Source organism: Parus major, chromosome 17, assembly GCF_001522545.3.
Source record: "Parus major isolate Abel chromosome 17, Parus_major1.1, whole genome shotgun sequence".
NCBI lineage: Eukaryota > Metazoa > Chordata > Aves > Passeriformes > Paridae > Parus > Parus major.
In genome coordinates this window covers 171,993-181,213 of record NC_031785.1, presented here as the reverse complement: position 1 = coordinate 181,213, position 9,221 = coordinate 171,993, and the positions used below count along the sequence as shown (strand labels likewise).

Sequence of the window (9,221 nt, the reverse complement as noted above, 5' to 3'; positions counted from 1 at the left end):
TTATACTCTTCCAGCAATAATTATGCAGTGAAAATGAAGCCAATTCCCATGGATGCTATGTTTCATGAACTATATTAAATAGCATAGTACATTTGTATTGTGCATGGGTTTAGAAAAATTTTAAATTAAATATTATGTCAAAAGTCAGTTGAATTATAGAAAGAAACATTTCATTAAAATTTAGGGAAATTATATGGCTGATGACGTCTAAAGTAACATTACTTGTCTATGCATTCTTTTCCACCAGAGGGTGCTGGCTGATTTTAAAAAATATGTTACATAGAGGTCATTTAAGGCACTGTACATAGCAGAAGCCTAAAATAGGAACAAAAAAAAGAGGTTTTCAGTCTTCATTATGACACCTTCAAGAGGAGAAGGTGCTGGATGTTTCCATTGTTAGCAGAGCAGTGTTTATACCCAGGATTTCAGAGGCTGTCCTGCTGTGCTGCATGAGACCTGTAGAAATACCAGTAACTAATGTACATTTTTCAAAGACTGTAGCCCATAGACAGCTGTTTTAATGTCCTGGCACGGTGATACAGGACAGAGCAGAAAGCATTTTACCAGAGAATTCTGTACTTTTGCTCTAGTAGGAACTGATGCTGTAAGTATTAGAGGAAAATGTGTTGCTTGGCAGTACACCAATAGGATAAACTCAAATAAGAATAGTATATTAAATGACTGGAGATTCAAATTAAATTAATTTTCTTTAGCCTCTCTAAGGGGAAGGGAAGTGTAGGGAAAATACCTTCTGCATAGTGCCTTTGGCTTTGATATAGTTATTGGTGTTGTGAGCATCAGGATTTGTAAGCAGATCTCAAATCTTATTTTTATAGTTTATTCTCAAACTGAAATTTTCTGCCTTGAAAGTAAGGCTCATACACAGTTGTGATATCTGAAAATGTTTAAACTGCTCTGAGTTTGATAGGCACTATAAAACCTTTAGTAACCAGGAGATCAGAAAGACACCTTCTAAATGTATTCTGCTCATCATGCAGTATCTCAAAGCTTCCTCTGCATACATTCATTAGACTTTTGTTCTCTAACATGCGAACCTGCAGACCAGCCTGATGGGCTGGGTGGAATACTGCATATAGCTAGGAGTCCACGGAGCCAGTGTTTTCTTGTAGTGATGCCTACAGTGTAGACACACACACTGTGCCTGAAGGATGCTTTTACAGAAGCTGTAAATCAGAGAAGGGAGCTCCATCCTGCCTCGTAGCTTCAAGTACCACTCTCAATTACCAAGAAGCCCACAAAGCTCTGTTTGATTGCCTCGGAAGAACACAAACGCTCAGTGCCCTGCAGTATCATCACCCGGATCCGAACGTGATCCCAGTTTTAGCTTGGAGGTTCCGAGAGGTTTGTCGGTGCACGGGGAAGGGAGAGCCATAGCCCGTGCTGCGGCGAAGGGACGCGAGCGAACGGCACTTCACTGACTCCTCTCCGGGAGCGGCCAGCCCCTCTGCTCGGGGCCGGGCTGCTGCCGGGAGGGACGCTCGGGCTGTTCGGAAGCTCCGCCCGAACCCCCGGGTTCGTCCCGCGGCCGGACCCCGAGCTCCCGCCGCCCTCACGGAGCCGCGTGCGCAGCCGCGCTGTGACCGCCAGGGGGCGCGCGCGGGTCGGGCGCGGCCAAGGACGGCGCAGCAGCACCTGCGCTCGCGCGCTCCCGCCCCGCCCGCGCCCATTGGCGCGCGCTCCCGTGCGGGGAGACGGTTGGCTGGCGCGCGCGTCAGTCCCCGCGCCCCGCCCCCGCCCCGCGGTCCCCAGCCGGGCCGGGCCTCGTCCTCGGCGGCGTTGAGGGCGCCTCCCCTCACCGGGAGCTCGCTGGGGGCATCGAGCCCCGAACAGGTGAGCCGCGGACGAACCCCGCGTGCCCCGCAGAAAAGGTGGGGCCGGCCGCCACAGCCCCTCGTCCCTCCGGCTTCTGCCTTCCCCGCTCCGGGCGTGTGTTGCGGGCGGAGCTCTGCGGCGACGGGCCCGGACGGGCGCCCACCCTCCGGAGGCGCCACTTGCCAGAGGCCGGCGGCTCCCGTTCCCCGAGGGGACAGCGTGGGCCGCTGCCGCAGCGCCGCCCGCCGTGGCGGGTCCGGGTGCCTCCTGCGCGGGGCGCGGCAGGTGCGCGGGAGGCGGGGGGGGGGCGCCGGGCTCTGGAGGGGATGGCGGCGCTTCCGCGCTTCGCCAGCGCCCGACAATCCCCGCGCCTCTCTTGGAGAGGGCCCCGGGCCCGACCCCGCCGGGCGATGTCGCTCCGGCGCGGGGCCGGCGGTCGCCGCGGCCCTGCCCGCGCGCGGGGGGCTCCGGAGTCGGCTCGGGGCGCTGAAGCGGGGCGGGCACGTGCGGGCGGACAGCGGGAGCGGACTTGGTACCGATATGGGGCGTGGGGGGAGCACAGGGAAACCGCCTAGGGTTGGCCACGTCCTCCTGTGTCTTTCGGAATAAATTTGAAAACTATTTGCATATCATGTGGATGAAACCGTGAGGGTCTTGTTAAGAGGCTTGACTGCCGTCTGTTTTCAAATCACTTCAGATAGCTTTTGGTCTAGCTTCTGCAGGCTTATGTCAGCCTGGGGCTTTGGCAGGTAGAGAATGGAGAAGGAATGGATGTTGAAATTCTTGGTTATAGACGTACATGGTGCTTTCTATCTGTGGTTTGTTGTTCTGAACCCAACAAAATAGAGCAATAGAGTATATGTGTTCTTGTCATACTAATTATTGAAAAAATTGAAGTGTGTTGGTGCCTTTGAAATACAGAAGGATATTCCTTGCCTCAGAAATCTTTTCTATGAATGTTGCAATCTTTCTTTTATGTCCAACTTTGACAGTCAGATATTTTTTCTCTTGTTGATCATTCATGCCATGCCTAGTAAATACTCTTCATGTTTGTGAAGGACAGGAAGCTGCTGTAAAGGGCAGAACTACACACACTTGTTTGTTCATTTTCTGTATGTTGCCCATCTTGCATAATGTAGCACCAGTTTGAAGCAAAGTAACTACAAAACACTTTTAAACCAAGTTATGTTATTAATTTTTCTGTTTCATTACCTTATTTTAGTGAAGGGAAGACATCTAGAAGTTCAGGTGCATAGTAATTACAAGGTTTGCCCTTTACTAAAGAGGCACACGATGCAGGGCAGACAACAGGCATCATGTCTGTAATTTGATTGAAATGCTTAAGTGGATGCTAACCCATTTTTAACTTGTTATTTTGATTCTTCTATGAACTAGGATCATTTGCTCACTCAAGGAGTGCCTACTGGATGAGTTTTGGATGTGCCAAAAGAACACTGCTTTTCCAGCAAAAGACAGCTTGCTTTGATGCCAGTTGGAATTATATATAGTTATAGTCTAGAAGACAGACTTTTTTAAGGTGGAGGTTCCCTAATGATGAAAACAGAGACTGTAGTAGAGGCATAGTTGTAACACCAATTGATCTGCAATGTTTTTTACCTTTATCAAAACAACATGGGCTTTAATGGGGTTTTCATGTCAGTCTATATAAAACAAGCTGCCTTTGAGATTAATTTCTTCTCATTTGATGCATAATTTTATTAAACATTATGTTTTATATAAGTTGGTATAAGGCAAAAGAGGAGAAAAAGGAAGGGCTATGTCTACTATAAATGTTACCAAAATGAGTTACCTAAGCAGTACTTTTCTCAGGTTTGTTGCTGATCATGTTTGGTGGAAGAGCTATGGCTTGTGTCCATTTTGCTTTGTTTAATTAAGCCTTGAAGAAAATGGTGTGAGGATGACTAGCATTTACAATTCATAAAGCACCTTGAAAGAAGTGAGTGAAACCAATAAACAATACGTGTTGGCTTGGACCTTTGTGTTGATTGACGTTGAGGAAGAGTTACAAGCACATATTCAGAGTATATTTAGCTATGAAATTTATAATAATTTGCTCTTCCCTCTGTGATGTATATGTAGTTCTTTTGAGTTTGAGAATTTATCATCTACCAATGGAACTAGAATGGGGAACTAACAATGAAAGCTGTGAGGGAGAGGTAGGAATAAAAATATTAGAGTGCATGTTTCAGATGAGGAGTGCCTAGTTTGAGTAGAACTGAGTTGTAAAATAAATGTCACTGTAATCCTGTTTCCTGATGTTTACAGGAATGTTATGATTTTAAACAAGAGATAAAACTGCTGAAAAGCCAGAGCTAGACCCAGCAACAGACAAATGGAGGTGTGCAGCAAAATGGGTTGAGAGCAGAGCTGCCTTATTCCACTGTAAGTATGCAGTTGTATTTAAAGTTACAGGTATTTAATATTTTCACTTATATTTGATAATCAGAGATCAGGGAAGTGCCTGTCAGTTCTCTTCTGTTTAGGAAACTTGAGTTGTAGTAGTATTTTACTATAATTTGCAGGTACATGTTTCTTTTCCTGTAACTGTTCCATGAAGCTTCCCTTAAAGTATAACTTCCCTAAACATGTATCTTCTAAGTTATTCAAGTTTGCAGACTTGTTTGAAGGGTAATGACTTTTTGATTTTTTGATAATTAGAAAAATAGCATGGGACATTCAAGCCAGCATTGTAAGCTTCTTACTCATTCATGGTTTTAGCAGCTGAGGATTCTTTGAGATTTGAAATAATTTTCGACAGCCTTTTGTTAGGATATTTTGCATACAGCTCTTAAAGTAGAAAACTGAGACATTGCATTCATTATAATTTTGAAAAATAAGACAACATTTTTATTCTTCTAGAATGTAAGCTTACTATTTTGGTGTAGTGAATGCCACAGATGTCTTTGTATCCAAGTTGTCCTATGACAGTTACTTTGAAAAGCTGAAATTTTAATTGTTGTAGGGCAGCATAGTGACAGGAAAGGGACTGATGACAGTCTAGTGTAACATGTGAGTAGTCAAGTAAAACGTCATAAATGCATGACCTGCGTATTAGGTGTTGTTTTTAATGTACCGTTAGATATAATTCAAATCAGTTGTGTATTCATAAAACCCAAGAGTTTAGGACTTGGATTCTGAAGTTGTTTCTTAAACTCATCACAGCAGCTGTTTCTCTACTCAAAGTCAAACTCATTTGAGTATGTGCACTGGAGGGGTGGAAGCAGGAGAGTTGAGAAAATTTTAGAAAGGGAAGTCAACTTTGAATGTGCTTTTTCCTGAATTAGACTTGATCCATTGTCAGCTATTGGAAGATTGTCAAGATTCAGTTTTTTTCAACCTGTTTACTCAGGGACAATGCATGTTATTGAGGAGTAGTTATTTGCTTGAGTGATTTCAGTTTATGGTCAGCTGAATTAATCCACATCCCCATGTTATTTCTGTTACATTTTTTGTTATTCATCATTAACTGTAGTAAGAAGTTTCTCAGAAAAGGATGTGCATGAAACTGCTCATATGAAATTGTTCATAGTGTATTTTATCTATAGGTGGTACTGTTGCCTAAAGCACAGTGAAATATATTACGGACTTCTGATGAAATGGATACTGAAAATACACAAGCATTTACTTTGGAAGATCTGTAAAAAGCCATCGCATTTCTGTGACTAATCTTCTGTAGCCTAATTGCTCTGTTCTTACTAAACTGTTAGTTGGCAAATACTACTTAAATCTAGGCTTTCAAATAATCTAGAATTTCTCATGTTGTGCAAAATGTCCATCAAGGCCTAATGTTTAATTACTTCAAAAAGACTTTTTGAAATTAAGAGATTTTTCATGTAAAGCACTATGACTATTGACACAGCTCAACTGTCTACTGTCATATCTGTGTTTGTAATTGAAGTGTGTGTCATAAAAGGGCTCAGAGTGGCATACAGATAGTTATTTTCTGAAGGAAGTGGGGTTCACATGGGTAATTTCTATAATTATTCTAGGAGATATGATCCTTTTTCCCTCCACTTTCCGGGAATCATATGTGAAATCATATGGTTGAGAAATGGGGTTTGAGAGACGTGGTACTTACTGGATGGGGCACAAGTGAAGATACATTGTGTTTGTACTGTTGGGACAGGATGGATGCTGTCAAGAAGTAATTGGTCATGCATCAGGGTTGCTCAGTGCTTTTGAGGTTTGTGCTTCTCTAGGTTAGCAAGTATCCACGTAGCACTCAGCAGCTGCTACTTTGAAAGATGTAAAGAAATTCTCTACAAATCCTTCCAGGATGGTTTACTCTGTCACTGCAATGACAAACAGTTTCTAAATTGTGCAAGCTCAAAAGGATTTTGAAATCCTTTTGCATTTACTTCTTTTTTTTTTTTTTTTTGTTTCTTTTAATTAAAGTTGTGATAATGACCTAGAAGAAACCTAATGAGAGGGCAGGAAAAGGTATGTAAACATCTAGGATACAGAGAACAAGCAGTGTATTGATTTAGATACTGCAGTGGTATTTGCCTTTTTGTCTTTATTACCAATAGAAGAAAAAGATGGGGCTTCTCCCCAGCCACCACCCTGCCCTTAAGAGAGCTGAACTTGGACATGATGTAGATGGTGATACAAGTGTCACATCAGTGAATGATTGCAAGCAGGGGGCAAAAATATAACCCTGTTACCATTTCATTCTGTTTTCATAATAGAACCCTTTTCTTCCACTAGTTAGCTGTGCTAACATACTTTTGTTTGTACTCTATGCCCACAGCATCTGAGTATGACTTTGTTCTTGGTTCTTCAAGGAAAGAAAGGTTCTAGTGGTGAACATCTGGAAGAATAGCTTAGGAATGAGGAAAAGGAAAATTAATGCAATGATTAAAAACTGTTCAGAACTGAATATGAGTTCTATATGGTGTGTTGTAAATGTGTCTTAGGCTGGGTGTTCCCTGGGGATGTAGTAATATAGTGTTGGTCTTGCTGAAGGTAAAAAGCAAGATTGTTTTAGGCATTCTTAATCCCCTTATCTTGGTCGATGCCAGTTAACCATTCTGATGTCTGATTCCAAATTCTGGGAGGCATATCCTCTGAGGAGCAGCTGAGGGCTTTGTGATTATCTAGTTTAGAAAACAGGAGTCTGAGCAGCAACCTCATTGCTCTATGCAGCTTCCTGAGAGGGAACGTGGAGAGGGAGATGGTGATCTCTTCTGCCTGGAATCCAGGGGCAGCACATATGGAAATGATTCAAAGCTGCACCAGGGGAGGTTCAAACTCAACATCAGTATGCATTTCTTTAGCTGGGAGGGTGCTCAAATACTGGAACAGGCTTCCTAGAGATGAGGTTGGTGCCTCATGCCTGTCAGTGTTTAAGAGCCTTTGAACAGTGCATTTAATAACATGCTTGAACTTCTGGTCATCCCTGAAGTGGTCACGCAGTGAGACTAGATGATCATTGTATGCCTCATCCAACTGGAACTAATCTGTTCTAAATTTATTGTTTTAAAATAAACCCAATCCCTACTGGTTACCTCTGTTGGTTCTAACCAAGTTTATCCGTCTTGAGGTAGGGCCCTAATGCACTTTGTTTTCACTGAACCAGGTGTCCAGCTAACTTAAGAAAGGACAGTTATCTTTTGGTAGAATGCTGAAGTATATTTTCTTAAAAGCATGTTGCAGCTCTTGGTTCATGATTCAGTGGTATTAGGAAAACCATAATCAGCTAAGGAAAGTATTAAGTAAATGGTTTTTCAACCAAATCAGTGAAGCCAGTTGACTTATGGAGTCTGGAATGGCTGAATTAGGGCTGGTAAGAAACTCAGTATTTTCCCCTCCAATGGTAAAATCAATAAGAACAACGGTCATCAGTGGTTGCTGACATGATTATTTTTTTATTTGCTGAAAGCAATGTGAACAGTCAGTGACTTCCTTAGATTGCTCTGCTAGCATTCAGAAATTAGCACACAGGGACTTTATTGGCCAGAAGTGGTTTTCTGTGCTTAAGAGTCTCTGACTTTCTTGTGAGTTGGGTAACTAGTACTGAGACTGAACTTAAGGGCACTTTGACTGCATTACGTGCACATTACTAACAGCAGTATAAAATTGTCATTTTGCTTTCAGAGAATGTTGCTTCTGTGGCATTGATAACAAGATTTTACAAATGCTGCTAAAATAATGGCTCTGAGGTTTACTTCTGTGCTTGGTTTTGATGATGGTATTTTTGTGATTTTTTTCCAGTTGTTTCTGCACTGTCTTCAGTTTTGCTTCAGAGAGCGCTATCAAATTGGCAAAGAAGAACAGACAACCTCTGGTGATATGTATGTTTGCATCCTGATTTATCCACTTTGCTTCTGGCAGCCTGTGAAGGAGATCTACTGCAGTGTGCCTGTGAACCTTCTGTGCAGACATAGAAGGTGTTTTTTTAGTTTTGACTTTTAGTATTGTTTATGTTATGCATCATTTTAATGATTAACCTGAGAAAGTTGAAAGAAATTGTATGAATGAAAAGCTGTGAAAATAAGCTTGTCTGTCAATTTATGTAATTTTAGTGACTTTTTGCCTTTTATTGCAAACATTTTGGGCCTTTGATAAGTTTTAGAATTTCAGGATTTTTAATTTTGTTGTTGTGAAATATGCAAGGGGGATATTGTTTTGGTATCTTTCTTTATGTTGTCTGACAGCCTCTTCATAATGTGGGCTTAGTATTAGCTCCTGTGTTACTTTGTGTGCAGTGATGCTTTCTGCAGGTGAGGAAACACTTCAAATGATCAAGTGGACTTGACTTAAAAGGATAATTGATTTCTATGACTGTCATGAAGGTAGCAAAACAAGTGGGTGTGTATTGAAGTATTTTTTTCACAGATGTGAATCTTGGAGAAATCTTTGCACATAGGAAGAGGCAGTGCATTTTTAATGCTTGTGTTATATTTGGAGCATTTTGGGGGGAGGGGGGTAAGGCAAGAGGGATCTATTTTGATCCTGTCTAGAATGAAACTTTCTAGCCTTGCAAGATTTATGTGCTGAATGTTGAAAGGCAAAAGTATACTAGTGCTTTTGGGTTTAGATATTAAAGCATTTTTGTCTCACTTTGATAGAATGAACATTAAGACTTGGTATAAAACTGAACTTGAGCATAGTACAAGTTCACATACGGGATTTTTCTTTCCATTTCACAGCATTATTGATTCCTCATGCCCTGGAGAACCTATTCAGAAAGGCAGGGATGGAGGACACAAGAATATTTTTGTGGCCTTAATGTAAATGCCACATATTAAAGAAATTACATCTACAGTAAGTAGATTATAAGTGGAATTACTTTCCACTTCAGGATTGTAAGGACTATTAAGAAGAACAACTCCAGACCTAGAAATACTTAGCAGCCTGTTAATGCT

General features: G+C 42.0%; 1 protein-coding gene across 14 annotated transcripts in view; it reads left to right on the top strand.

Annotated features, from left to right (window-relative positions):
- Window positions 1-9,221, top strand: part of RALGPS1 (Ral GEF with PH domain and SH3 binding motif 1) — a 102,303-nt gene that overhangs the window by 16,196 nt on the left and 76,886 nt on the right. For 8 of the 14 annotated variants that reach the window (XR_004499696.1, XR_004499697.1, XR_004499698.1 and 5 more), the window contains exons 1-3: window positions 1,752-1,851; window positions 4,120-4,236; window positions 8,068-8,243. The gene's annotated coding sequence lies outside the window, so the exon portion shown is untranslated. Of the gene's footprint in view, window positions 1-1,751; window positions 1,852-4,119; window positions 4,237-6,271; window positions 6,295-8,067; window positions 8,244-9,005; window positions 9,121-9,221 lie in introns of those variants that run through there. The other 6 variants (XM_033518551.1, XM_033518549.1, XM_033518550.1 and 3 more) reach the window with 6 other exon arrangements.